At 40.5% G+C, this 15905-nt stretch overlaps 1 protein-coding gene across 1 annotated transcript in view; it reads right to left on the bottom strand.

Annotated features, from left to right (window-relative positions):
* NEIL3 (nei like DNA glycosylase 3) overlaps positions 1-8929 on the bottom strand; it is a 97850-nt gene extending 88921 nt beyond the window's left edge. Inside the window, exon 1 of the mRNA XM_042934222.1 lies at positions 8887-8929. The gene's annotated coding sequence lies outside the window, so the exon portion shown is untranslated. The remainder of the gene's footprint in view (positions 1-8886) is intronic.
* Positions 8930-15905: the final 6976 nt, after the last annotated feature.

Here is a 15905-nt window from a genome sequence, read left to right as displayed (position 1 = left end):
ATCACAGTGGAGGCTATGTCATGCTCCAAAATAGGGATCTGGCTAGGTCCATGGTTAGGGACCTTGTGATTGATGTATTACTTGACCTACTTAACCATAGCTGACAAAAGTTCCCCAATATGTTTACTAGTATTACAAATATATTTAATTTCCTTTGATTGTCTAAATCTCCAATGATTGTGAATGTAGGCAGAGAAGACGGAGGTACGGTATGCGGGGGTCCTTAAAACCACATGTATCAGACCAAACTCAGTAATGAGTCCAAGCTCAGACCTGAGCTATTCCAGTCCTATGGTGAAGTGGCTCTATGCCTTTTCGGGAAAGAGTGGGAAGAGGTAGCAGTCCCAAGATCCTTCCTTAAGGGAATCTTATTCTTTATTTGAGGGACCCTTGGTCTTGAGAAGCAATCTATGTCTAAGAATTGGATGAGGTGGTCTGCTATTGCTTGATGATGTCACAGCCAGCCTTCTGACAACGCTAGAATTTGTTTATTCAGATCAAGTTGGACCCTACTGGTCTGCCCAACAATTTTAGTCCAAGAGATACCATAGTTAATTAGCAACTACTAAAAATCCCTATGGGGCAAATTTTTCTGATGATCTTTAGGTCCCCACTGCCTATTTTTATAATTACAAGCACCTTGTTTCAGGAAGTTAAGTGCTACACTTAGTCTTTTCCACTGTGGGATCCAACCATCCACACTGAAATCAGGGAGCCTACTTCCATGGCAGCATTTTCTGCCTTACTACCCAGACTATTACTAGAAATAGCTATTACAGCATCTTTCAAGATATAACTGTGTATATCTTTGTATAAAAATAACTATTTACAAGTGTTTAATTTGGAAACAATTTCAAACTTGCAGCAAAGGTGCTAAAAGCATATATGAAGCACATACAAAGCCTATTACGAGGCATATATGAAGCATATATAAGTATATACGAAGTATATATAAGCATTTATAAGCATATACAAAGTAGAGACGAAGCATGTATAAGCATAGACGAAGCATAAAAAAGCATAGATGAAGCATATACGAAGCACATATAAGCATATATAAACATATATGAAGCATATACGAAGCATATATAAGCATTTACAAGCATATATGAAGCATATATAAGCATAGACGAAGCATAGACGAAGCACATATAAGCATACATGAAGCACATACAAAGCACAAATAAGCATTTATAAGCATATACGAAGCGTATATAAGCATATACAAAGCATATATAAGCATTTTTAGGCATATATGAAGCATATATAAGCATACATGAAGCATGTATAAGCATATACGAAGAACAACAATAATGCGCTTTCCCGGGTTCATTTATTGTTAACAGGTTACCTCATTTGCTTTATCATTTGGATTTTCTCTCTCTCAGCATTTGGGAGTATGTTGCATACCTCTTGGACCTTTACCACTAAATACCTTATTTCCTGAGAAAAAAGATACATTCTCATATAACAATGGTACAGTTATTATCTTTAGTAAATTCAACATTGATTCAATACTTTTGTTTCATCTGTCATCCATATTCCAATTTTGGCAAATTGACCCAGTAACGCCCTTTATTGAATTTGCTTGGCTTCCAGCATAAGTTCCCTAGGATTCGGTATTGCACTTAGTTGTCATGTCCTTTTAGACTCATTTAATCTGGAATATTTCTAAGGCTTTTCTTTGTCTTTTATTATAGAAGAATTGTGCAGAATGCAATGCTCCCCCTCAAACCAGAATACCATGTTCCTCTTTTTGAGTTTGTTTTGGATGTTTCCTCAGATTAGGTTTAGGTTATGAATTCTCAGCCATAGTATGACATAGAGGGGATTGTGACTTGATATCCTTCTCAGGGTATCACTCCGAGAGACACACAGTATCTATATACTGTCTTTAGCCCCCTGTCAAGGTGTATCTCATTTCTCCATTGAACAGTTACTATTTTTTTGCCTTGCACTTGAGACATAATTGGTGTAAGGAAAATTTAAGGTCATGCAAATATTTTGCTCCTTATCAGCATCTGTCCCCCTAGTTTTTAAGAACAATTTTTTAACATTTGTTCATTTTTGAGAGACAGAGTGTGAGTGGGGGAGGGGCAGAGAGAGAGGGAGACGCAGAATCCAAAGCAGGCTCCAGCCTCCGACCTGTCAGCACAGAGCCTGTCACGGGGCTCAAACTCACAGACGGCGAGATCATGACCTGAGCTGAAGTTGGACACTTAACCGACTCAGCCACCCAGGCACCCTTATCCCCCTAGTTTTAGCATCAATTGATGATTCTTGCCTGTATCGGTATTTACTATTATGACTGTAAAATGATACTTTTCTCCAATTCCAGCACTCTCCCTCCATTTACCAGTTCACATGTGTCATTCTTCTAAAGCAAGAGCCCCTGTCTCCTTATCTTATATTTATATATTTTGTATATATGAGTGTATATGTTATATGTAAGTACATACATTTTGTATATAACTAGGAGTCTACACTAAAATATGGGAGATATATATATATATATACGTATGTATATATATACATATATACATATACATATACATATACATATATACATATATACGTATGTATATATATACGTATATACATATGTATATATACATACGTATATATATATGTATACATATGTATACATATATATATACGTATGTATACATATACATATATACATATGTATATATACATATGTATATATATACACACATACATATACAAGGGAAGTATATACATATATATTACATATATGTTTATTTACATTTGTATATTTTAGTATGGACTCATAGCTTCCCATTTTTCCCCCAGTGGTTTATAACATATTTCTGTCTTCAATTATTTTTTTTTAATTTTTTTTTTTTAACGTTTATTTTTTTTTTTTTGAGACAGAGAAAGACAGAGCATGAACGGGGGAGGGTCAGAGAGAGAGGGAGACACAGAATCCGAAACAGGCTCCAGGCTCTGAGCAGTCAGCACAGAGCCTGACGTGGGGCCCGAACCCACACACCGCGAGATCACGACCTGAGCCGAAGTCGGACGCCTAACGACTGAGCCACCCAGGCGCCCCGGTCTTCAATTATTTTGTTTACCAATTTACATTTCATTTTTTTTAATGTTTATTCATTTTTGAGAGACAAAGAGACAGAGCGCAAGGAGGGGAGGGGCAGAGAGAGAGGAAGACACAGAATCCGAAGCAGGCTCCTGGCTCTGAGCTGTCAACACAGAGCCCGACGTGGGGCTTAAACCCACGAACTGTGAGATCATGACCTGAGCCGAAGTCAAACGCTTAACCAACTGAGCCACCCAGGTGCCCCGACCAATTTATATTTCAAAAAAAAATTTTTTTTTAACGTTTATTTATTTTTGAGACAGAGAGAGACAGAGCATGAACGGGGGAGGGTCAGAGAGAGGGAGACACAGAATCTGAAACAGGCTCCAGGCTCTGAGCTGTCAGCACAGAGCCCGACGCGGGGCTCGAACTCACGGACCGCGAGATCATGACCTGAGCCGAAGCCGGCCGCTTAACCGACTGAGCCACCCAGGCGCCCCAATATTTCAAACGCCTAGGTGAAGGGGGGATCGTCTAAGCCTCCTCAGGAGAAATTCTTACAGACTGAATGATTTATAGCAAATAAATCCATTCCATCCTTACCTTTCTAAGTTTTAAAATTCCTTCTTAGGCATCTCACATCTCACCTTCACTAAGTACAGTCCACCCGCTGGGTCCAGCCAGGTTCCAGGGAACCGAGCAAGCGAACACTTCATACCAACCTGGGAAGCTTGAGTTGGCATACTGACTGTCATGTCTGGCAGGTACAGCCATATTCATACACTTGGCCCGATCTACAGTTCCATTTCTTTTCCCCTTGTTTTCCTCTCTTGGAACCCATCTCACACAAATTCCTTGGCTTTCTGCTATTACGTATTAGCCAAATCCTGGATCTATTTGGATATGTAATGCAATGCCTTCCATGACTCTGTATTTGTCTCCCTGGGACGAGCTGGGAGCCATCGCTTGCCACATGGGTAGACTCTACGAGGTGCAGTAGAGTTGGGGGGAGGGTCGTGTCATTCTCTGAAAGGGAAAGGTATCACGGGGTCCCCAAACAACTCCCGTTTGTGTCATCAGAGGGGAGAAAGAACTGTTGCTTCTGGCCAAGAGATATTCACTGGTCTTTAGGGATACAGAGTAGTCAGGTTCATCTGAATCCACCAAAAGGGCTTCGGCCAGAATTCTACTTTCTCTCAACAAGTGCTCAAGCTTTGATGTAAGAGGCACAACGAGGCTTTGCATTCAGTTTATGCTGTGATTTAGGAAATTATAGGAACTGACTCTGTGTCTGAGTTCTGGCTTAACACGTCAGTGCTGAAGTTGCAAGAGATCATGACAGACGTGCCTGACTCTTTTAACCATGTCTTGAGCTGAGAATTTCAAACTCAGAGCATGTCCTTTTTTCTCTCTCTCCTCTTTTTTAAACTCCCCAGAGTCATGAGAAATACCTGGACGACTGTATTCTTCTTCCCTTCCGCCACCATCCGTCACAGGAATCACCCGGTCTACCCAAACCTTCCTTTGGAAGGATGCTTTCTTTCAAGAGGCTGAATGTGATCATAGAAGTCACAGTGTCATGGGCGGGTGGTTTCCCGTCTTTCATGTTTGGGACACTATCCCTGCTTCGCTCCCAGACAGGTCTCGCTGCTTCTAGTGCCAGATACTGTTTCAGTCAGAACTCAATGTAAAAACAGGATTAATTCTAATTCTTTTTTTTTTTTTTTTTTTTTAAAGAGGAGAAGATTAAACACAGGGAATCAGAGGTTTACGTTAAGGAAAGCTGGAGGGATAGGTTTTAGTCGAGGTGCCAGAAATGACTTGTGCAGTCAAGAAAAGGTCCACGGGGCATGATGCACTGAGAAGGCCACTGAAATTGAGCGTGGCCATGGCCCTGAAATCAGGGGGCCGGTATCAAGAGGCTGACACCACGGCTGCCTCAGAGGCAACTCCCTCTCAAAACGAAAGAAACAGGAAGAAGGACAATTAACGAGGCAGACCATCTTCAAATTTCCATGATCTCGTTCACCAGAGAAAGCACCAAAAGGAAGAAGAAAATTATTTCAGCCTCATATTCACCGTCCAAATCGCACTCAGGTGCATTTAGTCTGAGGAACCTGTTTTGGATCCAGGACCCGAGATACAACGGAGAAATGCTGTCTCCAGCTTTCCCAAATCTCAATAAGAGACACGGTGCCACGTAGTTTGAACAGGCCATCCGCAGTATTCAGCGTGGCCCATCCGTGAGAACTGCCACACGTAGAGTTGGGTGCAATCAAACCCATTTATCTACTGTTAGTAAGAGTTGTAATCCTTGACTCAATTCTCATACCAGGTACTTATACATCCGACTTTACAAAACTCAACATGGATGATTCTGACCTCCTCAGACTGAAGTCTAGGACACTTACTTTCTTCTTTGGTTTAATATTCTTAAATCATGAAAAGAAAGGGCATCCAGCCTATGACTCAAGCGATTTTGATATTTAGTTTTACGTTTAATGGTGATGCATTTTTCTTTTCTAATAAAGCCTTGATATACCAAAGTCAATTAAACAGTAATTGTATATAACTCATGAACATATTTGTATTTCGGGCATGGCAAGAACAAGCTGATTTTTTAACAAAATGGTATGGAAGGTCCAGTCCCTCTGAGAAGAAGGGCGGGGCGTGTCTTCTCAAAGATCCAGTCCATACGCCAGGGGAGAGGCGTATCTTCTCACTGAGGTGACTGAGTCAAACTGAGTGTGCTGACCAGATATCATAATCTTGTCAGCTAATAGAATGGCTAATTAAATATATTTGTTGATATTGTTGTAAGCATACCTTTTATGCTGTTGTTGTTATTAGTGGCTGCATTTTTAACTGAAGTAGAAAATCATAGGGAAAAAAATGAAAAATATAACTGTAGACTAATTGGCTTTGAAGCTTTGGGGGATTCATTTTATTGTGGAAGATTCAACTGAAAGGCAAATACTCATACACAGCATGAAAAGTATCGACCACCCGGAAACCACAGGAGAAAGTTCAATTGGGCTCGCAATGCTATCTGATTCAGAGGTGCATATACATAAACCAACTTTCATTATGTTTGTTTTATTTATACCTGTTTATCTCTCCTAGGCAAGCATTTACTCATTACTTCAAAAAGAATTCAATAAAAGGGAAAAAAAAGACTGAGATTAAAGAAAAAACTTTGTTGTTTTTTTTTTTAAAGTATCTTTATTTTTATTTGATATCTTCTTTGGAGGTTTCCATTTTGTGGTCAATTATTTTGTTGCATTTAACATTTTAACATATGCTTGCAAACTTTTGTTCGTTAATACATTAGCCTTTGTAATTCTGGACTAAGAATATTTATTCCCCAACCTTTGATAGGAGAAGAATGTCCTCTATCAGGAAATAGAGAAAATAAGGTGGCCTATGAGAGTCAAGTTTTCAGTTACTACCTGTCCTTTTGTGTAGGAGAAGCTAACATGTAAGAACACTTTTCCAAGGCAAAGCCCTCTGACCGCTTTGAAGCAGCCAGCCTATATTGGAGCTTTGAATACCATTGGTGTCGGGGGGTGGGGGGAGCAACCTTCCCTTCTGATTGAGTAGATCTAGAAGATTCCATTTTCCAAATTTCTCTGAATGATGCAGATTAACCTTTGGAATAGATAACCTTAATAGCTACACGGTGCAAAATTTGAAACCTTATTTTACACGGTATTTTCTAACTTACTGAGAATACATGTTTCCAACGATATCACCACAGTCAGAATATGCCCTAACTACATACAGATAATACGACACATGCAAAATGTCACTGTAACAAACCAGAAGGGGCATCTGATTTTTGCTGCACTAGAATTTAGATCTGCAGAACACATAACTATCAATTTCACTTGTCAAATGATAGACCTAGAGGACCATGGTACTTGATTCTTGAAATTAGCAATGAAAAGAAATGCTTCAGTTAAGTTAGTGCAAAGATTACGTTGGGTTGCATGTTCGAGAAGATGATAATTATCCAGAAGAGGCACTCATGTAAGGCTTTCATAAACATAAAGGGTATGGGGGAGCAGGAGAAGGAATCACAGGCAATCATTGATCATCATGAAGTCCACATATCTCCAGGCACAGTCCATCAATGTCCCTGCTCAGTCACAGAAGACACACTGCATCTTTGGATACAAAGTGCCAAGATACGAGGTATCTGGGTGGCAGGGGAGTCCAAGCTCAAGTTTACCAGATGACTCTTACAGCCCCACATCACACAGGCAAAGCAGGTTGGATAACTGGTTAAATCAGGTGCAATGCCTGCTTTGCCAACCCTACGAACACACATAACCAAGCCCCCACCTCTACCATTTTTGAATTTTTACTTCTCTTGTCTTGATTCACAATATATACGTGTTTCCAGATTCCTGATTCCTCATCTGACTACATTCTCAAAATCATTTATTCCCCTGACCGTTATCTCCTACCAACATTCACTATTGGCCTAGTGCAGCGATTTGGAAGAGAAAATAAGACTAAAGATGTAAAACTTTACCTACATATTTTCTGTTTGCAAGACTGTGTTTTATATTAGGATGTTTGGTGATACATTTGACGGTTTAAGTTGGTAGGATGGGAATATGGGGGTAAGGAATTTAAAATGGCTTATTTGAGAAGGAGGCAAGTGACCAAATTGCCTTATATGATATTTAGAGGTAGGGCATTCATTGTAAATGTATCACCCATACATGGAGAATAGCTTTTGCTTACATGGCATTCACGTTGACAAGATGCTATCCGCATTTCTTATTTTTACATTCACAATTGCTTTTGTTAGAAAACCTAAGCGGTCTTATCAGTAATATTAGAGCTCTTAACTTTAAATATAGCTAGTCTCTGCCACCATGTACCACGAAGAACATGTGCAATTACACTTCATTGTAATGTCACTGAGGTCACCTGGGTTGGAACAAGATTTTCTTGTCACTGCAACGGCCCTCAACGCTCCCCTACAGCATGGATGGCTGATTCCCATCTACTTGCCTGTCTTACAAAAGCTGATTTGACTGTGCCTGTTGACCCAGGATGTTTTTCGAGGTTACCAGAAAGAACATAATTGGCATTTTCAGTTTGTTTAATGTCCTGATGAAGTTCAGTATCTCCCGAGTGTTTTCTATAGAAATCAATTTTTGGAATAAAGACTTTCTTGGTTCATCAGGGAGCATATGACCAAAAAAACAATAGCAAAATCAACATTAATTGAGTATATACCATGTGTCAACTTCTAAACTATACAACTTACATCATTTGATCCTTGACAATTTTATGAGACAGTAACTGCTATTATTACCCTTTTATGGATGTGGAAACTAAAGCATACAAGGGTTTAGTAATCTGCCCAAAGGCATACAATAGGAAAGGTGTGAGCTGGTATTTAAACAGATATATTAGGGGTACTTGGGTGGCTCAGTTGGTTAAGCCTCTGACTTCAGCTCAGGTCATGATCTTGTGGCTCACGAGTTGGAACCCCGCGGCAGGCTCAGTCCTGACAGCTCAGAGCCTGGACTCTGCTTCAGATTCTGTGTCTCCTTCTCTCTTTCTGCCACTGCCCACTCACACTCTGTCTCTCTCTCTCTCTCTCTCCCTCTCAAAAATAAACATTAAAAAATAAATAAACAAATTAGCGAGAAAGTCCCCGAGTCAACACAAGATGAAACAAAGCAAGAAAAGCCATGGTAACAATAATTTAAAAACTTTTTAAACTGTGGCTCTTTATACACATTTGTCCAAGGCATGGGCCTTAAGTGTTACATCCATTATTATGGTGTACGTTTTGGGAAATGACTCACGTGATTTGGTTAGACTCTTTACGCTGTCCTTCCAGACCCCAGGTAAGCTCCAAAGTTCTAGAGTTGCTTAGGAAACTTTGTATAAACAGGTCTGAAATTTGCCAAGGTAAGGGGGAAGGTTCAAGACATTTCATCACATTCCCTTTAGAAATCCACAAAGAGTTTGAGACAAGCCCCCAAATTTCCCACTCTGACTATGAGCATGTTGCAAAAAGGCAGGAGTATTTGTTTGTGTTGTTCTCTCCTTCATCCCTGGAAATTAGCATAATGCCTAGAACGTAGCAGCTGTTCAAAAAATGATGAATACATGCATTAAACAGCCACCACAGACCAACTGTACTATTTACCAGATTCGTTCTACACTCTGGAGTATAGAGGAGACCGGCAACGTAGAATGGGAAGTGATTTCAAACGTCTGTCACACTGTCCCCTGTCCCACTTATTTCTCATCCTGATTGCTATTCCACAACACTTAGGAAAACGAAGATCCATGTTCTAGCCAACCAGAAGAGTTCCTTCATTTGGCATATGAGGTTTTCTATAAGGACAAGGCCAAGGTTTTCATTTACTAATTTAGATAGGGAATATTTTCTGAGGGCTTATTATGTGGAAGCCATTGGATACACAGGAACAAAGAAAATACCATATAACACTTATATAGGAATTACTATGCAACTTTTATAAGCGACATGTACACATATATGTCTTATATAGTATATATATAATAGACCTGACAGATCCATTATATATATATGTATATATATAATATATATATATATAATATATATACTTATTGAATCTTCAACAAATTTACATATGAGAAAATGAAGACTGAAAAGCTGGTAAGTGCCATAGCCTGGATCATGAACCGAACTAGCCATTCTTTTTTTTTTTTTTTTTTTAATTTTTTTAACATTTGTTCGTTTTTTTGAGAGACAGAGTGAAACAGAGTGTGAGTGGGGGAAGGGCAGAGAGAGGAAGACACAGAATCGGAAGCAGCTCCAGGTTCCGAGCTGTCAGCACAGAGCCCGATGCAGGGTTTGAACTCACCGACTGTGAGATTTTGACCTGAGCCAAGTCAGATACTTAACCGACGGAGCCACCCAGCCGTCCGGCAAACTAGCCATTCTTTAGAAGGCATGTTATTAACCGGTAAGCTATGGTCCTCACTCCAACTTTAGCGGAAATGAAAGACACATAATCAATTACACAATGTTTGTCAAAAATTACAAGTATGACAAGTGCCATGGAGGAAGAGCAGAGGGTGTTCACGAGAGGATGAAAGGGAGGGAGGGTCGGAGTAGGACTCTGAGAAAATGACATCCAAGCTGGTATCTGAAAGGAGAGCAGCGGTTGGCCAGGCTCAGCGCGAGGAAGGCATGCCAGCTAAGGGGAGGTCTGTGCAGATGCCAAGGCAGGGCAGGCATATTGTGTGCCGTGTCAAAAAGCGAGAGAAAAGCATTGTGCTGTGCACCGAGGAGCTGGGAGCAGGGCAGGGAAAAGGAAGGAGGAACATTCGGACCCAAGGTTGGGTCTTACAGACCATGCAAACATCTGCATACCGTTTTTATTCCACTAGGAAATCAGTGTGAGATTCTAGCAGGGATGTGACACGATCCTCTGTTTTATAGATATCACTCATTCAGCTTTTTGTACTTTTATAGCAATAAATAGCCATGATGATCAAAAGCACATTCTTTGACAAAATTATTTATTCCCTTTAACAGACGTTTTCTTCATTATTTCTGCATCACAGACAGCATGGGGGAAACGCTTTTGAAAACAGAAAACCTGTTTAAAACGGTTTTTGAACTAATATATATTTTAACATAAATAAACACAATATGTATAAAAAGCAAATTTATGAGATCTTTACATGGGACTGTGAAATGAAGAGTTACTGTTCAGGGCGTCACTGTATGGGTGATAAGTTACCCAAGGTGACTTTTCCAAAGCCATCCAATGCTCACCGAAGGTTATGTGCATGTTAAACAACATTAGCACACTTAGATATTTAGACAGTACTTGTTATAAGGAGTCCCGATGCAGCGACACGCAAACTGTAAACTATTACAATTATTAATACACAATTCTACGACAGAATTAACAAACGGATTTACTATGTCACCCATATTTTAAATGTAGTGAATTAAAAGGCAACGATGCCAGCACTTCAGTGAAACTCAGTGAAAGGAATGCTTATACTGGCCTGCAGAATGAACTGCTAAGACTAACAGGTTTGCACAGATAATGCACGTTCTTGCCAAAACCACCGTCTAGAAAAAGAACATAGCTACCTCTAGGTTGCTCGGTGTTTGTCTCTCATTCATATAAAGAGGCTGTCTTTTCGCATCAGGAGTAAAAACCACGGCCTGTAACACCGGTTAAAAGCAGGCTCTGTGGCTCTCGAGAGAGAAGCAGGTGTCTCTTCCCGGCTGTGGGAGCCCGGCGGGGACTCAGCGCGGCACATCCAGGGCAGGCTCACGGTCCGGCAGCGCCCCCTGGAGGGCGATGGCAAAATAGCAGCCTGCCCGGCAACCGGGGGAAAGCATGGTACCAGCTATCCTGACAGGCATTTCTCAGAAGCAGTGGGTAAGGCAAGGACAGACCGCAAGAATATGGAAGTGACAGGTTAGACAGCCAGAGAAATGGCATAATGCAGAGTCAATTAATGATCCTAGCAGCTTTCAAACGCTGAGAATTACAATTGGCAAAGGAGGGTGGCGCCTGGGAATTATTTCTTGGTAAGTCAGGGAAATCCTTCAAAGATTTGAACGTTCTTCCCTATCAGGCGTGCAAAAATATTTACATTGTGATTTAAAAAAAAAAAAAAAGCATCAATGCCGGTTTTTAAAAGGGCTGTGTTATTGAATCTGCCCCCTGCCCGGTTTGAAAATGCAGAGGAAAAGAACCCTACGAATACAGCCTAGAATATGTGGTAGTGATTCTATTGGTTAGGGCGAGAGGCTGTCCTGTTGGTTAATTTACCATTGATAAATTTTTGATACATTGATAAATTATCACTGGGCTCCCACCCAATTATACAGCAGATTGCTCATTCATATTTTAAGGTGGCCTAAAAATACATAATAGCCCAAAGATAAGCGGGAAATATTATTAGCCAGCTACCTGTTCTTTTTAATTATGCACAGGTGCAATTATTCTTTTAAATGGGGTTGGATAAGAGGCGCTCCTCGAGGACTGGAAATTCTGCAGAGGTAAATTAGGAGCGGTGGGGACAAGTGCAGTTTATCAATAAGAGGCATTAAAATGTAATTGGTATTTTCAGGCCGTGGCAAGGGTGTGTAAAGAGATGTCTTGCGCTCTCCCTTGTCCTGGGATTTCTGCAGGCTTTTGGCTCCCCGCCTTTCACCGTGTCAGGGCGGCTGGCTTTAGTGCACCGTGACAGCAGTATGATATGTCTTCTGGTGTTGGCTTGAAACCTCTTGCTGAAAGTGTGACTTAAGTCTAGTTTTCACAATAGATTCATGTACAAGCTATTAAAATAAAATAATACCAGAGCAAATTTGTCTTTTTTCACTCACCACCCGCGGCAGAAATCAAATCCACAGTTTTGAAAAGATTTTCACTTAAGTTGTTGCGTGACCCCAGGTAATATCGCAACCACTTAGTAGCTCTATGGACCATGTTTTATGAAGCACGTACCTCACTCCACACCAGGCATGAGGCACTATGTTAATAAAACAGACACGGACTTTCTTCTTCGTGGACCCTAGAGGATGATTTATTAATCTTACAGCAGCAGCCATTGATGTGGCTAATTCGCTGCTTGTGTTTGAATAAAAGAGTGTAGGATGTTTAAGAAGGATTGGTTTTAGGTAGAAAGACACCCACGGTTTATTTCAGGCAATGGCAGAGTAAGGAGCCTATGGTGAGAACAAAGATCGAACCGTACCGGGTAGGGGAGGAGATGGTGTGGACCATCGTGCACCAGGCCCTGTGTTTAACACCGGCATAATTGTCTAACCGGATCCTCACACGGTGTGGGGACGGAGAGTTTTCACTTGAGGATGTCCACATTTGAGAATGCTCAGGGGGTTTAACCTTGAGGAGCCATTAAATGCACAGCTCAAGATCATACAGCTGGTACGTGCAGATTTTCGTATTTCCTACCCTTTAACTAGAAACTAGAAAATGGGAGATTTTAACTTTTTTTATTTTTAAAATTTTTTCTCGTGTTTGTTTTTTTATTTTGAGGGAGAGAGAGCATGAGCAGGGGAGGGGCAGAGTGAGAGGGAGAGAGAGAGCTCAAAGTTCTCTCTCAAGCAGGCTCAAAGCTGTCAGCGCAGAGCCTGATGTGGGACTCAGACTCACCAACCATGAGATCATGACCTGAGCATATAAAAAAAAAATCTTTTTTTTTTTTTTTTTTATAATTTAAAAAACGTCTGGGTGGCATTGGTTAAGCGTTTGATTCTTGACTTCAGCTCAGAAAATGGGTGATTTTTAATTTAAAATTTTTTATGTTTATTTATTTTGAGAGAGAGAGAGAGAGAGAGAGAGAGAGTCTGACTTTTGGTTTCAACTCAGAAAATGGAAGAGATTTTTAAAAGAAAGAGTTAAACTAACTAGGGCTCTGATACACACAAGCAGATATTATTAAAACCGCAGAGATGCCCCGGACAGGCACCATAAGGGGACTGCAAAATTGTGACCCTCACCACTCTCCATATGCTTTGTTTTCTTGCTATTAGAAACCACCACCTTCCCCTGCTAATGCTGACTCCATACGGAAGGCTCCAGAATATTATGATGAGTAGGCGTGAACCTGAAAGGTTGAACTGTCTGTCAGGAGTAATCTCCAGGTTTTCAAAAAAAAAAAAAAACCTCTTAAGCTGTGTGAACAGAAATCATTCAGTCAAGAGCAAGGCATCAGAAGTTCTTAGCGGGAGGCACCCAGGAGGTCAGAGATGAGGGTGGCCCCGTCCTCCATTCTTCTGCCTCCCCCAGCAGACCAACCACGCTCCCACGAAACCTAATGCCAAGTCACAACGCCTGCCTCATTCGCTTCACTGTGTCTCATCACGTGGGCATTTTACCATCTGACATCATCACATGAAGAAGGGTGAGGACAGTATAAGATACTTGGAGAGACGCAGCACATTCACATAGCTTTTATCATAGCATCTTATCGTAATCATTCTATTCTATTATTAATTATCGTTGTTCATCTCTCACCGTGCCTAATTTCTAAACTTAACCTTATCATAGGTATGCATGTATAGGAAAACACAGAGTATATACAGGTGTTGGTGCTACTTGCCGTTTTAGGCATCCACTGGGGGTCTTGGAACAGATCCTCGGCGGATAAGGAAAGGCCGCTGTATTGCAGCCTGTGGGCACTCGGCTAGGGAAGCTTATAACATGAAAACAAACAAAACAAAACAAAAAGGCTTTGCCTCCTTTCCTTCATAATGAAATGCTGACACAACCTTAATTATAGTGTTTTTGGACCACGGCTTCACCATATGCGGCCGAGGACCATAAATATGTTATGTATTGGTTCTTAGGGGGAAAAAAGGTAGAATATACTCTTTGTAAAAATCATATTTTTATGAGCCTGCTGAAGAGTAGCTGAATGTTGAATCAAATCAAGAATTCTCCAGACCATCATAATCAGAGTAGGCAAAGTATATATTTGCTCAGGGAAACATCTGTTAAGAAATTTCTCCTGAGTCTCATCAGTAGCTGGCAAGCTTTACTGCTTTAACTATGTTTTCATTATTGGCCTGTCTGCAGAATAGTTTACGCTGGTTGTCCTTCTATCATTAATTCACTAGTAAAGAAATAACCTTGTTAATGGCCTGCCATGGCTGATAATGCTCACAACAGAATTTGAGTTAAAAAAGCCACTCACTGATTGGTATTTTATTCCACTGTACTCTCGAATTTTATATGCAGGCAAAGAGCTTTAAGAAGGATATAAATAGTAAGGTATGAAATGAGTATGAATCAACCAATGGTGTTTACATTTACAACTCAGCTACATCCGGAGTATTCGAGAAGCTGGGTCTTTATAATGCTTTGTTCGCAGGGATCATGCCATCACTTCTAATACTTCTTGGTGAAATTACTGAAATTGGTTAAATTGTATGCATAAAGAAATCTGTTTTTAGTCCAAAAGAGGCACATTCTAGCAAAATATATTTTCATCAAATTATCAAGCCAGTTATAGGAAATAAAGCATTTTCTAAAGGAAAAAAAATGGAGAAGAACCGGAAAATCACCCTCTCTGACACATTTATCTCACAGATGTAGCCCACGTGTAATATAGCCAATGAAATACTATCTGAACAGACCCACAAATTTCTTGCATTATATTTTACGGTTGATTTGCAGGCAAATTAATTTTTTTAATTGTGATAAGAGTACTTAATATGAGATTTACCCTCGTCACAAATTATTTTTATTTTCTTCAAGTTGCTTTATTTTGAGAGAGTAGGAGGGAGAGAGAGAATTTCAAGCAGGCTCCATACTGTCAGCACAGAGCCTGATGCGGGACTTGAACCCACGAACCATGAGATCATGACATGAGGGGAAACCAAGAGTCAGATGTGCAACTGACTAAGCCACCCAGACGCCCCTAGATTTACCTGCTTCACAAATTTTTAAGTACCCAATACAGTATTGTTAACTGTAGGCACTACCCTGTAGGCCAGATCTCTAGAACTTATTCATCTTGTATAAATGAAACTTTTTCTAATTTTTTAAACATGTTTTTATTTACTTTTTGAGACAGAGAGAGACAGAGCATGAGCAGGGGAGGGGGCAGAGAGAGAGGGGGACACAGAATCGGAAGCAGGATCCAGGCTCTGAGCTGTCAGCACAGAGCCGGACACGGGGCTCAAACTCACAGACTATGAGATCATGACCTGAGCTGAAGTTGGACGCTTAACCGACTGAGCCACCCAGGCGCCCCTTGTATAAATGAAACTTTATACTTGTTGAACCTCTCCAAATTTCTCCAACCCCCACACCTTTGGCAACTAGCATTGTAA

This window comes from Panthera leo, chromosome B1 (genome assembly GCF_018350215.1).
Source record: "Panthera leo isolate Ple1 chromosome B1, P.leo_Ple1_pat1.1, whole genome shotgun sequence".
In the NCBI taxonomy this organism is placed as follows: Eukaryota; Metazoa; Chordata; class Mammalia; order Carnivora; family Felidae; genus Panthera; species Panthera leo.
Note: the sequence above shows the minus strand (reverse complement) of the source record. Positions and strands in the feature narration are given on the sequence as shown.